The 13,803-nt window shown below is 52.3% G+C and overlaps 5 non-coding genes and 1 pseudogene across 5 annotated transcripts; 3 read left to right on the top strand and 3 right to left on the bottom strand.

Annotated features, from left to right (window-relative positions):
- The first annotated feature begins 102 nt into the window (after positions 1-102).
- Positions 103-221, top strand: LOC138230940 (5S ribosomal RNA). The gene has a single exon (XR_011186528.1). It is a non-coding gene; the product is annotated as a 5S ribosomal RNA (ribosomal RNA).
- A 635-nt stretch (positions 222-856) lies between these two features.
- On the bottom strand, positions 857-1,026 carry LOC138230824 (U1 spliceosomal RNA). The gene has a single exon (XR_011186423.1). It is a non-coding gene; the product is annotated as a U1 spliceosomal RNA (small nuclear RNA).
- Positions 1,027-7,935: 6,909 nt separating this feature from the next.
- Positions 7,936-8,054, top strand: LOC138230929 (5S ribosomal RNA). Its single transcript, XR_011186517.1, has one exon. It is a non-coding gene; the product is annotated as a 5S ribosomal RNA (ribosomal RNA).
- A 635-nt stretch (positions 8,055-8,689) lies between these two features.
- LOC138230805 (U1 spliceosomal RNA) lies at positions 8,690-8,905 on the bottom strand (annotated as a pseudogene).
- A 1,807-nt stretch (positions 8,906-10,712) lies between these two features.
- LOC138230901 (5S ribosomal RNA) lies at positions 10,713-10,831 on the top strand. The gene has a single exon (XR_011186489.1). It is a non-coding gene; the product is annotated as a 5S ribosomal RNA (ribosomal RNA).
- A 635-nt stretch (positions 10,832-11,466) lies between these two features.
- LOC138230832 (U1 spliceosomal RNA) lies at positions 11,467-11,636 on the bottom strand. Its single transcript, XR_011186426.1, has one exon. It is a non-coding gene; the product is annotated as a U1 spliceosomal RNA (small nuclear RNA).
- Positions 11,637-13,803: the final 2,167 nt, after the last annotated feature.

Genomic DNA, 13,803 nt, shown 5'->3' with positions numbered 1-13,803 from the left:
TTTCCAAAGAGTTGCACACGAACGATCCTTCAGTCCCGCTCGGGGGGCACGGAACCCCCGCCACACACAGCTTCAAGTAGCGAGTCAGGCGCCGGGGCTTTCGCTTACGGCCACACCACCCTGAACACGCCCGATCTCGTCTGATCTCGGAAGCTAAGCAGCGTCGGGCCTGGTTAGTACTTGGATGGGAGACTGCCTGGGAATACCAGGTGCTGTAAGCTTTTGCTCTCCCGGCCAGCAGGGGTCGCCGTTGGTGCCGTAGGCTTTGGGAGGAAAACCTGCAGGATGGAAAGGTGATCTATAGCCTCATCTCTAGAGATGTTTTGTTGCTGTGGCATGTGTGTGACCCATATTCAAAAAAAAAAACCCGTCTGTAAAACGAATATCGAAGCTGCCTCTAAATCTGCAAATGAAGATGAGTCGATAAACCACTCGTTTTTCGTATAACTAGACATATATTCATTTGTTACCGATTTCATTCATTGAGCACGGATACAATAGAGGTACAGCCATTCACTGTTTGACATGTCTGCACTGGTACAGAACCGAGCAATCAGAAAACGGGTGAAACTGTCTTTAGACTCAGCATACAGTACCGAGGCCCCCCATGACCAAATAAAGGCTAACCTCGATAATCAGCCTAAAGAACGCAGACTACAGCAAAACGGCTGACTTTGAAAAGGGAATGAACGTCCGGAAGGAGTAGTGGAACTAGCTTGAGATGCTTCTCCGGACCCCTAACTAAAAGCCAGCGAGAACCAGCAGCGGCGTCCACTCCTGTCGAACCGGGATCCTTCCGCAGCCACGCAGCTCGTGGTGTCCTAACCCTCCCTATCTGATTTTGGTCCAAGCACATCAGGGGAGAGCGCAAACGCAGTCCCCCACTACCAGAAATTATGCAGTCGAGATTCCCACATTTGGGGAATTCGCAGGGGTCAGCACAGCCGGAGTGCAATGGCCGAGCCTCGCCCTGGGTGAACCGATTTCGATTTTTAAGAACTTTATTTTCTTTTCACAAAAAAATACAGGAAATCACAAATCAGAAAGCTTTACATTAATATACATACTTAAAACAGTATATATGATCACATCTCATTACATTTTGACACGGTAACAGTTACATAGCAACAATTTTCTTTTTTTCTGGTGCAAATCACATTCTTTATTTAAACATGATAATGTTTTTCACAGTTTCTTGAGATATTGACCTATGCTCTCTATTTCCCACAGATTTTCTGCTTCCTCCCTCCCTTCTCTCCACAGATCTCTGAGGTAATAGTTCTCTCGGGTGATGGACAGGGCCAGGCTACCTGCTGCCTTGACTGGGACCTCGATGCCTTTGAACAGCCCCATGTTCCTCACTCTCCACAGGGCGTCTTTCCCACTGTTCGCCACGGCCCAGATCCTGTCAAACACGTCAGGAGGAAGCTTGACAGGAGAGATGCCGTATATGATGAAAGCAGCGGTCAGGGTAAATTGGGGCGAGAGAGCCTGCAACCAATCTTCAAACTGGGCCCAGAAGGCCTTAGCAAAAAAGCAGGACCACAGGAGATGGGTCACAGTCTCCTCCTCGCCGCAGCCCACCCTAACGCAGCGAGGGCTGGGGGTGAGGCCCCTACGGTACAAGAAAGTTCGTACCGGTAAGCACTGGTGGACGACACTCCAGGCTAAATCTCTGTGAATGTTGCACAGAAATTTAGAGGATGTGTGTTTCCACACCTTCCTTGTTTGGGCTGATGTTAAAATGCCCACAGGGGTCTGCCTATTGTTCTGGGGTGCTACGAAATCTTCCAGTTTTTGGACGCTGACATCTCGGAGGGGAATATGGCCAATTGGGTGAGATCTTAGAAAACTTTTAACTGTCCCATAAATTGCAGGGCATGTGTCAGAGAGTGGGGCGTCCAGCTTGGGTCTGACACCCCACACTCTGAACACCTCCCTACCTACCCAGAGCCTGGAAAAATAAGTCCAGGTACGCGCTGCAGGTGCTGTTGCAAAGCCTCTCAGCACAGAGGCCAGGAAAATGCACAGCAGCTTCGTAGCAATATCTGGGACAGACTTCCCCCCTGAGGGTAGCGGCCTGTACATTATTTCCCTTCTGAGTCTTTCCTGCTTCCCACCCCATAGAAATTGAAACATCAATCTCCTCAGCACCGCCGCAACACGGTGTGGGATTGGGAAGGTAGAAGCCAGAAAATTCAAGACAGGCAAGAGCTCGGCTTTGATGACCAGCACCTTCCCTGTCATGGTGAGGTCTCGGTCCTTCCATTGCATCAGTTTTTTGTTTAAGATTGGCAATTTGTTCTGCCAATTTACTGTTCCCATCTCTTCTCCAAAATACACCCCCAGGACCTTAATTCTCTTCTCTTGCAGCCTGAGATCATGTCCTTCTTTTGGCTCCCTCCAGTTCTGATAAAAAATCTCACTCTTAGATGTGTTAATTTTTTGCGGAGGAAGCCAAAGAGAACCGATCACAGCACTGCAGAGCTCTGCTAATTGAGGCATTGTCAGAGAGGAGCAGGGTGACGTCATCCATGTATAGAGATGTCTTTACCTCTCCTCCCCCACTTCCAGGCACTGGTATCCCATTAATGGCCTGATCCTGGCGCAAGGCACAGGCTAAGGGCTCCATAGCCAAAACGAATAACAAGGGGGATAATGGGCAGCCCTGCCTCACCCCTGAACAGACTTCAAAGGTGCGTGATCTATTGCCATTAACCATGACTCTGCTGTTGCTACCTGTGTACAGCAGGTTAATCCACTTTCTCATGATGGGGCCAAACTTCATGTGCTCAAGTACCGATGTTAAGTACTGCCGGTTTAGGCGGTCAAAGGCCTTTTCTAGGTCTACACCTAAAATGCACAGAGGGAGGGAGCGATCCTCAGAGTACAGACAGACATCCCTCAACAAGGCCAGGTTGTCGCTCATCAGGCGTCCTGCTATCCCACAAGTCTGTTCTTTCCCTACCAGTGAGGCCACTACATTTTGTAGGCGCAGGAAAAGGGCTTTGGACAGGATCTTAGTGTCCACGCCTAACAGGCTGAGGGGTCTCCAGTTCTTTATGTCATTTTTTGCTCCTTTCTTAAACAAGAGAGAGATAGTGCCTTCTCTTAAGGAGTCAGGCAGCAATTCTGTCTTGTAGCTTTCCTCGAATAGGAGCAGTAGCGGATCCTGAAGCAGATCCCAAAAGGTGCAATAAAATTCTTTAGGGAGCCCGTCAGCACCCGGAGTTTTCCCCTTCTGTAAGCTCTCCATAGCCTGTCTCAGCTCTTCTACTGTCAAATCCCTCTCAAGTACTTCCCTATCTTCTTCACTCAAAATGTTTTCTAGCTTTGAGGTAAAAAAATGAATATCTTCATCCTTTACCTCTGTAGAGCTGTACAGTCTTGAGTAGAAGGCCTCGGTGCAGGAGAGGATAGCACTCGGCTCTGTTCTCTCTCGTCCCTCCTCATCAACTACACTTTCCATGACAGTCTTGGAGCCTACCACTTTCCTGAAAAAGAAGCGAGTACACTTCTCATTTTCTTCCAAGAACTGCACTCTGCTTCTTAACAGCACTCCTCGACTACTTTCTTCGGCTATGCTCCGGATGTCCTTTTTTAAAAGGGCGATATCCTCGAGCACATCGAAGCCACTGTGCAGCATCGTGTAGAGACGCTGCAGCTGCCTCTGTTTCCTGGCTAGCACTCCTCTCCGTCTGGCAGCAGCCTTCCTTCCCTCAGCCATGAAAAAGGCCTTTGTCCTCACCTTCACCTCCTCCCACCACTCTCCTACTGACCCGTACAGACACTGCAAGGACAGCCACTGTGATAGTTTCTCCTTGTAGCGGGATACTACCCCCTCGTTCTCTAGCAGCTTTGTGTTGAGTTTCCAGAGGCCTGGGCCAAAGACAGTCCCGCCCTGGAGTTCCACTCTACACCCTAAAGCCTGATGATCTGAGAAGAAGACAGGCTGAAGAGTGACCCCAACAACTTTCACTCTCTCTGAGACAAAGCAATAGTCAATTCTGGAGCTGCTATTCCTCCCTGACCATGTATATCCTGCTGTTGTGGGATATATACATCTATATGTGTCTGAGAGTTTAAAGTCTTGAACTAAGTTTTGCAGGGCCAGTGAGCTGGAATCCAATTTTATCGGCGAGCTAGACTGCCTGTCTGTGTGCTCTAAGATACAATTAAAATCCCCTCCCACTATCACGTCTGTGCTGCATAACAATAGGGGGGAGAGTGCCTTGAGTAGCTCCACTCTTCCTCCTACGTCAGTAGGGCAATACACATTGATTAGCCGCAGGTTAACGGTCCCCCATTCCACATCCACACACAGCAACCTGCCATCTATGACCCTCTGAATACTTTTCAATTTGAATGCCCATCCTTTGAAAAGAATGGCCACGCCAGAGGCTCTGTTGTTATTGTCCCCTGACCAAACAGAAGGCCCTTTATCCCACCTATCTTCAAAACTTTTATACCTCTCTTGATAGGCTAAAGCACACTCCTGCAACATCAACACATCTCCCTCTCTCTGCTGGAGGTAATCAAAGACAGACTGGCATTTAACTCTGTCATTGATACCTCTTGTGTTAAGAGAAATTATGTTAAGAGCCATATTACATAAGAAAGTGGAACCAGTCTTTACAAAACACATTTCTCTTCGGTCTCACCTGTTACCTTTTTCTTTTTCTTTTTCTTCTTACCAATTTCCTGCCAGCCATCCTCTGAATGAGCCTTCATCAGGGTGGCAGCAGTAAAAGCGTTCACAGAGTCCATTTCAAGGAAGGGGGTAGAGGGAGGGGTGGAGAGGTTCCAGCTGTCCCCATCGCCATGCTCTCCTTCCTCCTCGCTCGGGGAGAAAACAGAGTCATTTTTTCTTTTCCTCAAGTCCAGCTCCTGGGAGCACTGAGGGGAAAGGGGTGCAGCCGATGCACCAGTCTCCTCTTCCCCCTCACCCACCAGCTGCTGCAGATCCTCCGTGATGGACTGGATGGAGGAGAGGAGGGCATCTGTAGCACTTGCAGAGTCTGAGAAAAGCAGCTCCGCTGAATCCTGGGTATCCTCGCTGGACCCGCTCCACCGGGGGGCCCCACACTGGCCCTCGTTCTGAGGAGCAGGAGTGGGGGAGGGGTCCTCGCTGTTCTCGGGGGTTTTCAAACCCTCGTGCTTGTCTGGTGCAGTCTGCGGTTGTGGGGGCGTAGTGGATTTCTCTTCCACCAGCCCCGGAGCCACAGCAGGACTGATCCTGGCTGGAGGCTGAGAGTCTTTGTCCAACAAGGGTTCTTTGTTTGACTTGTTGTTTGCTTTGGATTTTCGGGCCGGTTTGGCTGAAACAAGCACTGCCTCATCCTTTCTCATTTTGAGTTTATTGGCGTAGGCGTGAGGGCAGTTCTTAAAAACGTGTCCTTCCGAGCCACATAAATTGCACTTTGGCAGCATTGAACAGTCAGAGGCTAAATGTCCCTGTTTGCCACAGGTCTTGCAGCATTTCACAGTGCAGGACGATGCCAGGTGTCCCACAGCACCACAGCGCCGACACACCTTTGGTTGTCCCACATAAAACACATAGCCATTGCAGGCGCCCAGCCGGATTGTAGAGGGCAGGTGCCTTAAGCCTCCATTTACGCTGTCCGGTAGCAAGCGAACCTCGAATTTCCTTGCTCCTGTTTTTATACCATCAACATCTCTAACCTCAGTTCCATGGTGGACGGTGCAGTACTGGTTAAGCCAGGTGTGAATGTCCTCCGTCTTTGCCAGTTCCGAGAACATAACAACATGCACCGTTTTCCTCTCTCTCTGTGTCAGAGGCTGCAAGTTGATCTTCTCAAGTGCAGGAACTTTGCCTCTTTTTGCCTCAAACACATCCACGCATTGTTCAAACAGAGGATAGGTAGCAAATACAACCTCAAATGCTTTCTGACCTGGGAGAGCGAAGATGAAATCCAAGTGCCGAGGTTCAAAGCCAAGTTCCTTCTGTAACACTTTTCTGCTGAACTGCATACGATCCATGAAGAGGTCATCCAAGAGCTCAAAACGTACAGCATTCTTACGGGATCCAAAGGTTGCCATTTCAAAAACCGCAAATCGAACACTGCTTCCAACAAAAGAAAAACAATCCAACTACTCCACCTACAGGCTGATCAAGGTATCTCCCCTGCCAGGTAAGTATGAGTTAAACAGGCCCCTGCAAGCGGCCCGCACCCACAGCACAAATCGCGCAGCCTAGGCCACCTCCTCGCCCCGCACGCCACCGCCTCCTGCTGGGCCCACTCTTTCACACACTCACACGCCACACTAACACTCAAAAGTGTGGGCAAAACGAGAAAACGAGCGCGCCGTTTCCTACACATCTGCAGTCGCCGTTGCGCATTCGCAGCATGTCCCGGGATGCAATTCGGCCTCATTTGCATAACTCCAGACCGGCAGATCGCCACGCAAGTTCGCGACGTGCGCCTGCCACACACCGAACAAACCTTTTCAGCAATTTCCAAAAAACGGGCCTGCTCGCCTGCCCACAAGGCTCCGTCTCTTACCTGCTCTCCAGAGCCTGCTGCCTTCTGTGCTTTTCTCTCGGCACCGCTGCAGTGCACACAACTCCTGCAGCGGGAGGGGGGGAGAAAGTTCCCGCGCTCCGCCGCAGGGAAGGCTCGCTCCGTGCGCACACGTCCTTTCGATGCCAGTCCAACAAGTGCTCCGCATTAGCTGCGTCGGGGCTCCGGCGTGTCGCACCTCACCTCACCTCGCACTGCCCCCTCCTTGAATGTCTGCCGCTGGGCATGCCCCGCTCTCCTCCGCCTTATCTTATCGCGTGTGAGCACCGACAATGGCCACAATGCCGGGGAATGGCACCTGTAAAGTGTTAATTGGGGCACAGGAACAGCCCGTCTCGTCTCGGGGGGGCCGGCTTCAGAGACAATACAGCAAACACAGCGGGGCGGGGGAAGAAGACGACACCACACATGCGGGTACATTCAGCTCCGGCGGGAACGAGACATTTGTCGGTCTTTTCAAGTGCCGAGAGCCGAGCAATCCTTCACTTGTATCGTTTCTCCCCGGTGACTAGATCTGGCCCTGCGACTCTCGACTGGGCTCACCCCCGGGGCAGCCCAGCAGGTGTGAGCCTGGCCGGCACCCGGATAGGAGATTCCACCCCGGAAAAGCTCCGGTTGCTGCTGCTCCTGCAAGAGGTGTGACTGGGACCAGTAGGGAGCGCTCACCCTGCGGGCTGTGTGGCTCTCTTACGCCCCAGCCTCCTGATGGCGACACTCTGCTGCACAAACAGAGGTCAAACCGAGGTCCCGACCCTCCTTGGCCATTAGGAAACCCCAGGGCGTCTCTCAAAAAGAGACGCCGGGGGTGTCCCTCTGGTGTTAGTGCTCCCCTTTACCCATCAGTCGGGGTCTCCTCCTAATCCCCGTCTAACCTGTAACAATCAATGACGAGGCCCCCCTGTCCGTGAGATTTAGTACTCGCGCAAGAGACCGGGGGCAGAGCGCGAACGCGGTCCCCCGCCCCCCACAAAGTGCGCGCTCCGGGTCCTGCAACACAGCGGAAGGGCAGCGAGAAGGAGCCTCTTGCTCTGACGCCGCAAGGCCACAAGAGGGCGGAGGCGCCGCGCGCCCGGCCGACGTGTTGGACCGGTGCGCTTTACGTGCTGAAATAAACACGCGAAAGCCCCGAAATGTTTCCAGAGTGCTGTGCACTGGAGGTTTTTGTCTGGTGAAGACTTGCCTGGTGCTCCTCCGTGGAGATTGTTTGTCCTCCTCCAGTGCGGGACGAGCCAACACAAGGGAGCGCATTCGCCAACATCCAGGCACGCAATGCGATTTGGAAAGCAGCTCCTTTCCAAAGAGTTGCACACGAACGATCCTTCAGTCCCGCTCGGGGGGCACGGAACCCCCGCCACACACAGCTTCAAGTAGCGAGTCAGGCGCCGGGGCTTTCGCTTACGGCCACACCACCCTGAACACGCCCGATCTCGTCTGATCTCGGAAGCTAAGCAGCGTCGGGCCTGGTTAGTACTTGGATGGGAGACTGCCTGGGAATACCAGGTGCTGTAAGCTTTTGCTCTCCCGGCCAGCAGGGGTCGCCGTTGGTGCCGTAGGCTTTGGGAGGAAAACCTGCAGGATGGAAAGGTGATCTATAGCCTCATCTCTAGAGATGTTTTGTTGCTGTGGCATGTGTGTGACCCATATTCAAAAAAAAAAACCCGTCTGTAAAACGAATATCGAAGCTGCCTCTAAATCTGCAAATGAAGATGAGTCGATAAACCACTCGTTTTTCGTATAACTAGACATATATTCATTTGTTACCGATTTCATTCATTGAGCACGGATACAATAGAGGTACAGCCATTCACTGTTTGACATGTCTGCACTGGTACAGAACCGAGCAATCAGAAAACGGGTGAAACTGTCTTTAGACTCAGCATACAGTACCGAGGCCCCCCATGACCAAATAAAGGCTAACCTCGATAATCAGCCTAAAGAACGCAGACTACAGCAAAACGACTGACTTTGAAAAGGGAATGAACGTCCGGAAGGAGTAGTGGAACTAGTTTGAGATGCTTCTCCGGACCCCTAACTAAAAGCCAGCGAGAACCAGCAGCGGCGTCCACTCCTGTCGAACCGGGATCCTTCCGCAGCCACGCAGCTCGTGGTGTCCTAACCCTCCCTATCTGATTTTGGTCCAAGCACATCAGGGGAGAGCGCGAACGCAGTCCCCCACTACCAGAAATTATGCAGTCGAGATTCCCACATTTTGGGAATTCGCAGGGGTCAGCACAGCCGGAGTGCAATGGCCGAGCCTCGCCCTGGGTGAACCGATTTCCGATTTTTAAGAACTTTATTTTCTTTTCACAAAAAAATACAGAACCTCCTTCTTGATCAAGGTATCTCCCCTGCCAGGTAAGTATGAGTTAAACAGGCCCCTGCAAGCGGCCCGCACCCACAGCACAAATCGCGCAGCCTAGGCCACCTCCTCGCCCCGCACGCCACCGCCTCCTGCTGGGCCCACTCTTTCACACACTCACACGCCACACTAACACTCAAAAGTGTGGGCAAAACGAGAAAACGAGCGCGCCGTTTCCTACACATCTGCAGTCGCCGTTGCGCATTCCCAGCATGTCCCGGGATGCAATTCAGCCTCATTTGCATAACTCCAGACCGGCAGATCGCCACGCAAGCTCGCGACGTGCGCCTGCCACACACCGAACAAACCTTTTCAGCAATTTCCAAAAAACGGGCCTGCTCGCCTGCCCACAAGGCTCCGTCTCTTACCTGCTCTCCAGAGCCTGCTGCCTTCTGTGCTTTTCTCTCGGCACCGCTGCAGCGCACACAACTCCTGCAGCGGGAGGGGGGGAGAAAGTTCCCGCGCTCCGCCGCAGGGAAGGCTCGCTCCGTGCGCACACGTCCTTTCGATGCCAGTCCAACAAGTGCTCCGCATTAGCTGCGTCGGGGCTCCGGCGTGTCGCACCTCACCTCACCTCGCACTGCCCCCTCCTTGAATGTCTGCTGCTGGGCATGCCCCGCTCTCCTCCGCCTTATCTTATCGCGTGTGAGCACCGACAATGGCCACAATGCCGGGGAATGGCACCTGTAAAGTGTTAATTGGGGCACAGGAACAGCCCGTCTCGTCTCGGGGGGGCCGGCTTCAGAGACAATACAGCAAACACAGCGGGGCGGGGGAAGAAGACGACACCACACATGCGGGTACATTCAGCTCCGGCGGGAACGAGACATTTGTCGGTCTTTTCAAGTGCCGAGAGCCGAGCAATCCTTCACTTGTATCGTTTCTCCCCGGTGACTAGATCTGGCCCTGCGACTCTCGACTGGGCTCACCCCCGGGGCAGCCCAGCAGGTGTGAGCCTGGCCGGCACCCGGATGGGAGATTCCACCCCGGAAAAGCTCCGGTTGCTGCTGCTCCTGCAAGAGGTGTGACTGGGACCAGTAGGGAGCGCTCACCCTGCGGGCTGTGTGGCTCTCTTACGCCCCAGCCTCCTGATGGCGACACTCTGCTGCACAAACAGGCGCCGTCCTTCGGGGGAGGCGTCAAACCGAGGTCCCGACCCTCCTTGGCCATTAGGAAACCCCAGGGCGTCTCTCAAAAAGAGACGCCGGGGGTGTCCCTCTGGTGTTAGTGCTCCCCTTTACCCATCAGTCGGGGTCTCCTCCTAATCCCCGTCTCACCTGTAACAATCAATGACGAGGCCCCCCTGTCCGTGAGATTTAGTACTCGCGCAAGAGACCGGGGGCAGAGCGCGAACGCGGTCCCCCGCCCCCCACAAAGTGCGCGCTCCGGGTTCCCTCTCGGGGCCCTGCAACACAGCGGAAGGGCAGCGAGAAGGAGCCTCTTGCTCTGACGCCGCAAGGCCACAAGAGGGCGGAGGCGCCGCGCGCCCGGCCGACGTGTTGGACCGGTGCGCTTTACGTGCTGAAATAAACACGCGAAAGCCCCGAAATGTTTCCAGAGTGCTGTGCACTGGAGGTTTTTGTCTGGTGAAGACTTGCCTGGTGCTCCTCCGTGCAGATTGTTTGTCCTCCTCCAGTGCGGGACGAGTCAACACAAGGGAGCGCATTCGCCAATATCCAGGCACGCAATGCGATTTGGAAAGCAGCTCCTTTCCAAAGAGTTGCACACGAACGATCCTTCAGTCCCGCTCGGGGGGCACGGAACCCCCGCCACACACAGCTTCAAGTAGCGAGTCAGGCGCCGGGGCTTTCGCTTACGGCCACACCACCCTGAACACGCCCGATCTCGTCTGATCTCGGAAGCTAAGCAGCGTTGGGCCTGGTTAGTACTTGGATGGGAGACTGCCTGGGAATACCAGGTGCTGTAAGCTTTTGCTCTCCCGGCCAGCAGGGGTCGCCGTTGGTGCCGTAGGCTTTGGGAGGAAAACCTGCAGGATGGAAAGGTGATCTATAGCCTCATCTCTAGAGATGTTTTGTTGCTGTGGCATGTGTGTGACCCATATTCCAAAAAAAAAACCCGTCTGTAAAACGAATATCGAAGCTGCCTCTAAATCTGCAAATGAAGATGAGTCGATAAACCACTCGTTTTTCGTATAACTAGACATATATTCATTTGTTACCGATTTCATTCATTGAGCATGGATACAGTAGAGGTACAGCCATTCACTGTTTGACATGTCTGCACTGTTACAGAACCGAGCAATCAGAAAACGGGTGAAACTGTCTTTAGACTCAGCATACAGTACCGAGGCCCCCCATGACCAAATAAAGGCTAACCTCGATAATCAGCCTAAAGAACGCAGACTACAGCAAAACGACTGACTTTGAAAAGGGAATGAACGTCCGGAAGGAGTAGTGGAACTAGCTTGAGATGCTTCTCCGGACCCCTAACTAAAAGCCAGCGAGAACCAGCAGCGGCGTCCACTCCTGTCGAACCGGGATCCTTCCGCAGCCACGCAGCTCGTGGTGTCCTAACCCTCCCTATCTGATTTTGGACCAAGCACATCAGGGGAGAGCGCGAACGCAGTCCCCCACTACCAGAAATTATGCAGTCGAGATTCCCACATTTGGGGAATTTGCAGGGGTCAGCACAGCCGGAGTGCAATGGCCGAGCCTCGCCCTGGGTGAACCGATTTCGATTTTTAAGAACTTTATTTTCTTTTCACAAAAAAATACAGGAAATCACAAATCAGAAAGCTTTACATTAATATACATACTTAAAACAGTATATATGATCACATCTCATTACATTTTGACACGGTAACAGTTACATAGCAACAATTTTCTTTTTTTCTGGTGCAAATCACATTCTTTATTTAAACATGATAATGTTTTTCACAGTTTCTTGAGATATTGACCTATGCTCTCTATTTCCCACAGATTTTCTGCTTCCTCCCTCCCTTCTCTCCACAGATCTCTGAGGTAATAGTTCTCTCGGGTGATGAACAGGGCCAGGCTACCTGCTGCCTTGACTGGGACCTCGATGCCTTTGAACAGCCCCATGTTCCTCACTCTCCACAGGGCGTCTTTCCCACTGTTCACCACAGCCCAGATCCTGTCAAACACGTCAGGAGGAAGCTTGACAGGAGAGATGCCGTATATGATGAAAGCAGCGGTCAGGGTAAATTGGGGCGAGAGAGCCTGCAACCAATCTTCAAACTGGGCCCAGAAGGCCTTAGCAAAAAAGCAGGACCACAGGAGATGGGTCACAGTCTCCTCCTCGCCGCAGCCCACCCTAACGCAGCGAGGGCTGGGGGTGAGGCCCCTACGGTACAAGAAAGTTCGTACCGGTAAGCACTGGTGGACGACACTCCAGGCTAAATCTCTGTGAATGTTGCACAGAAATTTAGAGGATGTGTGTTTCCACACCTTCCTTGTTTGGGCTGATGTTAAAATGCCCACAGGGGTCTGCCTATTGTTCTGGGGTGCTACGAAATCTTCCAGTTTTTGGACGCTGACATCTCGGAGGGGAATATGGCCAATTGGGTGAGATCTTAGAAAACTTTTAACTGTCCCATAAATTGCAGGGCATGTGTCAGAGAGTGGGACGTCCAGCTTGGGTCTGACACCCCACACTCTGAACACCTCCCTACCTACCCAGAGTCTGGAAAAATAAGTCCAGGTACGCGCTGCAGGTGCTGTTGCAAAGCCTCTCAGCACAGAGGCCAGGAAAATGCACAGCAGCTTCGTAGCAATATCTGGGACAGACTTCCCCCCTGAGGGTAGCGGCCTGTACATTATTTCCCTTCTGAGTCTTTCCTGCTTCCCACCCCATAGAAATTGAAACATCAATCTCCTCAGCACCGCCGCAACACGGTGTGGGATTGGGAAGGTAGAAGCCAGAAAATTCAAGACAGGCAAGAGCTCGGCTTTGATGACCAGCACCTTCCCTGTCATGGTGAGGTCTCGGTCCTTCCATTGCATCAGTTTTTTGTTTAAGATTGGCAATTTGTTCTGCCAATTTACTGTTCCCATCTCTTCTCCAAAATACACCCCCAGGACCTTAATTCTCTTCTCTTGCAGCCTGAGATCATGTCCTTCTTTTGGCTCCCTCCAGTTCTGATAAAAAATCTCACTCTTAGATGTGTTAATTTTTGCGGAGGAAGCCAAAGAGAACCGATCACAGCACTGCAGAGCTCTGCTAATTGAGGCATTGTCAGAGAGGAGCAGGGTGACGTCATCCATGTATAGAGATGTCTTTACCTCTCCTCCCCCACTTCCAGGCACTGGTATCCCATTAATGGCCTGATCCTGGCGCAAGGCACAGGCTAAGGGCTCCATAGCCAAAACGAATAACAAGGGGGATAATGGGCAGCCCTGCCTCACCCCTGAACAGACTTCAAAGGTGCGTGATCTATTGCCATTAACCATGACTCTGCTGTTGCTACCTGTGTACAGCAGGTTAATCCACTTTCTCATGATGGGGCCAAACTTCATGTGCTCAAGTACCGATGTTAAGTACTGCCGGTTTAGGCGGTCAAAGGCCTTTTCTAGGTCTACACCTAAAATGCACAGAGGGAGGGAGCGATCCTCAGAGTACAGACAGACATCCCTCAACAAGGCCAGGTTGTCGCTCATCAGGCGTCCTGCTATCCCACAAGTCTGTTCTTTCCCTACCAGTGAGGCCACTACATTTTGTAGGCGCAGGAAAAGGGCTTTGGACAGGATCTTAGTGTCCACGCCTAACAGGCTGAGGGGTCTCCAGTTCTTTATGTCATTTTTTGCTCCTTTCTTAAACAAGAGAGAGATAGTGCCTTCTCTTAAGGAGTCAGGCAGCAATTCTGTCTTGTAGCTTTCCTCGAATAGGAGCAGTAGCGGATCCTGAAGCAGATCCCAAAAGGTG

This window comes from Lepisosteus oculatus, unplaced genomic scaffold (assembly GCF_040954835.1).
Source record: "Lepisosteus oculatus isolate fLepOcu1 unplaced genomic scaffold, fLepOcu1.hap2 HAP2_SCAFFOLD_52, whole genome shotgun sequence".
Taxonomy (NCBI): domain Eukaryota; kingdom Metazoa; phylum Chordata; class Actinopteri; order Semionotiformes; family Lepisosteidae; genus Lepisosteus; species Lepisosteus oculatus.
This window is presented reverse-complemented; position numbering and strand designations above follow the sequence as displayed.